Consider the following 4107-nt stretch of genomic DNA (forward strand, 5'->3'; position numbering starts at 1 on the left):
GGGGGGGGGGGGGGGGGGGGATGGGGCAGAGAGAGCTGTGGGTTAGGTGACATGTCCAGAAGCCACACAACCACCACCAGCACCACCAACCACCCGAAGTCATCCAGTCCCCAGGTCCTCTCTGTGTGTCAGATGTCGCTCTCAGGTTTCGAACCCCGGGTCTCCATCTACCGGATGCTCTCATTGGATTATTCAGGAGAGGCTAAACGCTCTTTGTAGCTCGCTGACTGGGACAAAACCCCACCTGGGCAGGATAAGCCACCACAAGCTCTTAAGCAAGTCTTCTCTTGTAGCACGAAAATGTTGTGACATCCTAGGTATTGTGGAGGGATTTATTTATCCTGGTAGGAGCCACTGCTCAAAAAAGAAAACCGAGATCATAGGAACAAAAATATTTAATAACAGTTCGAAAATAGCACTCCTTCATCATTTGTTTTTTTATGAAGAAGTATATTTTCATATCTCAATGTGAGGAAACAAAAGGAAACAATAATTGACAAAGAAAACTATATCACAAGTATTGGTCACAAATATTGAGCTAAAGCACATGTGCTAAAAGCTAAAGCTAGCACCAGGGACTTCCACAGGAGCAGGAAACAACTGCAGGAAAGAAAAAGGAAGTGAATGTTAGGACCGTTCCAGTTTTAAGCAAATAACACAGAGTTTGATGTTACCTGTTTCTTCCTCTTTCTCCCGGTGATGTGACCTCTAGCACCTTACAGGCTGTCTGTTGCTCTTCCTTAAATATTTCATTGTGAGCCCATCCATTGTCCTCAAAGTTCTCACAAACGCACACAACACAACCAAGCAAAATATGTGTGCGCGTGTGAAGGCGGACACTTGTGTATGTGCGTGCATGTGCGTCTCTGCGTGTGTCCCTGTGTAAAGGGAGACCAGTTGCAGATAATAGACGTCTGTGTTTAATATTGGAGGAGTTTGGAGGTAACCGCAAACCTGCAGACTTGGGGTCACCGTGTGTGAAGCTGGACACCTGATCTGCAGCACTGCTGAACACAGCTATTGTCAAAATGGCAGCCGGGAGGACTGATATCCTAAACCTGATTTTTGTTCCATTTGCTTCACTCACCGATACATTTTATGTGTGTTCCGTCCGGAGCCAAAGGTGGAGATGGGAAATGTAGGAGAAAGGGGTGGACAGCTAAGCAGGAAGTAAACTCATAGTGGTGAAGGGTTAGTGGAGAAAAGGAGTCCCTAACGAGTGACTGTTTTTCTGCAAAAAGCGAAAGACAGACGAGTTCCACTAGCTTCTGTAACTCCACGCAATCTATAATTGAATGTTCTTTGGGTCTAGGAATATTCAAATTTGTATTATTAAAGTTAAATTATCAATATATTTATTTCAATATGGATGTGAAACAGGTGGCTCACTCATTCACATACATAACTCTAAAGGTTCCCTGAGTCCTGAGCAGCTTTAAAGCATTTTTCAGGTCTTTGTTCTGGTTTCACTACTTACTTACTTACATCAGCATCATTTCCAGATGCAGCAAGAAGCTGTTCCTGGAAAAAAAAAAAGCTCCAATAAACCCCCTGTACTCTACCAGCCCACCACCGACAGCAGACAGACAAAGTTAGCAACTAGCTGTTGAACGTAGTGGAGCATTTATCTGCTAAAGAGACAGATATTTCCCTCAGGAATGGGAGACCAGACCAGAGCCGTGAATACTGAACTTGCATTAATTACGTTGCCAGAAGCATAACTCCAAATGAATGCAAAGTTTGCTTTTTATGTGGTGGCTGCATAAATGTGCAACTGTTTGCTAACCTGTTCCCCATTTTAACTTTCTAAGATGATGACATGTCACCATTGTGTTTTGCAGCTTGTTGCTCTGCTCCCCCAAGTACCCAGTTTTGCTGTAATCTTTGCTTTCTAAAACACCATTTTGCTAACTGGCCATGGCCTGATTACATCAAGCTAGTGAAGCGAAGGTGTAGGGCTTATAGAAAACTTGTTAATAAACAATAATATTACATCATTTATAAAAACAAAAATGTGTATTCCTTACTTAGACATATGGACTTAATGTTGAGGAAGAATATCTTCTTGGTCTGGATTTTTAGTAATTTCTGTTAAAATTTTGGTTTGACTTTATTTCTAAAATCTTGGTTTGACTTTATTTCTCTCTGCAGTCAGATAATAAGAAAAGAAAAAAAGAAAAGGTGCTGACTAACAAACAAAAAAGGAAATAAAATGAGGTTAACAGTTTCCCCCTTTTAATCCTTTCATTGGTGTGTTGATGGGAGTGATGCAATGGAGGTTAGGTCACCTGCTTTCCTGACCCTCAACCTTTTGACCCCTGACACCATGTCGCTGGGAGCAGCGTGTGGAGGTATTCCTTTCTGGTGGCTCAGACGGATCTGGATTTGGCTGGTTAAAAGAAGAGTGGTATCCGAGCTGGGGTACTTTTGTACTTGCTGTATCATTAATGGGGGCGACCGATAAAGATACGCAGATCTCCTGGCACTTTGCTAAAGAGTGGGAGACGGGCTTTGAAAACTGATGCGTTTATCTTGTGTTTTCTATCTAGGCCACGTTTTGGTTCACAACACATGTAGGTCTGGCTTCTTCTTTTTTTTTACTTTGAACTGATGTCCGTAATTGATAATAATGAAATGATGTTGAGTGACAATTACAGTGTAGTGACGTTGTTTTAAGGAAAGGATCTGAAAATATCACACATAAAATACCAAATTTCTTACTGAGTATGGTTTGAAAAAAATCCAACACGAACCCATTGACTCAGATGTCAGATCTCATGCACTCGTATTTTACTACTGTGAAGTAATTTGCAGCATAAATCTTCCTGCATTAAAAATGTTCTCTTGAGCTGGTCAAGAGGGTTGACGGGGCAGCGCAGTCCAGGCGTAAATCAGCATAAGTGATCGGATAGATTTTTCTGTGTTAATGTAACGTAGCCCTGGCGTGCACAATAACTCAGACGAAGGGAGGGAGGGAGAGCGTGTCCAGCGTCCAAGCCCTCTATTTGCCAAACCAATGCGGTTGGGTCATCAAATCCACAATGTGATTGACCCATCAATTGACCCCTGCTGACCTCTCAGGCCAATCAGGCTAATGGCAGCTAGTGATTCGAGCTTTACCGCACTGGTATCCTTTCTCTTGCACTCCGTAAACACACACAAGCACAGACTGACGTCCAGTCCTATCTCACACGCTAGGTTTCTAACCCGTCTCAGTTTTAACTGCCTGTATTGGCACGGCCCTTCACTGAGGTACTCTCGTTAGCATTGACCTTTCTCTCTCTGCATGCTGGTTAAAATCAACAGGCCCTTGATCACTTTTTAATACAATAACATGATAGGACTGCTTTGGATTTACAAATAACGTTTTTGTCACACTTCTCAGTCATGTGTAAAATGTACAAAATACTACGTTTGGGACTACTTGTTTATATCAATCATTAAAATGCTGAATCACCATATTCCATCAAAACTTCCTCATGTGGATCAATATGTTTCTGCAGGCTGAATCTCCATAAATCAATGATATACGAAAATGCTGTGTGTGTGTGTGTGTGTGTGCGTGAGTGTAGATGGGAAGTGGCAGTGGGCTGTATTGATCAAATTCAGTATGTGTTAACTGTATCATGTTTCCACTTATTTGATGTAATGGTAGTGTATGGATCCTTAATTGACAAGAGGGTATCCATCAGGGGTGTTGTTCCAGACACTGTGGGGCGGACAGGTCAAACTCATGTGGGATAAAAAGAAGTTCACCAAACCCTCATAGGGCGTCTGTACCGAGGTTTTAAGTTTTTCATTTCCTAGACATGCCCATATCACAGTGTCACGTCATACTTCAGAAAAGCCTGTTTTTCACCATACAATATTCAGCCCACAACAAATCATTTCATAGTCTGTTTGTTACATAACTGCATGTATCATAGGGAGTTTTTTTGTTTCTTTTAAAGAAAAGATGATTTTGATCCTGACTATGTGCAGACAAAGTCACCCAGCAGGGTCTATACACAGAGAATGATGTTGCATTAATTAAAAGCAGTGATGAGGAACCTCTCTCTCGCTCTCTTTCTCTCTCTCTCTCTCTCTCTCTCTCTCTCTCTCTCTCTC

Source organism: Anarrhichthys ocellatus, unplaced genomic scaffold, assembly GCF_004355925.1.
Source record: "Anarrhichthys ocellatus isolate YVR2014 unplaced genomic scaffold, GSC_Weel_1.0 scaffold23, whole genome shotgun sequence".
NCBI classification, from domain to species: domain Eukaryota; kingdom Metazoa; phylum Chordata; class Actinopteri; order Perciformes; family Anarhichadidae; genus Anarrhichthys; species Anarrhichthys ocellatus.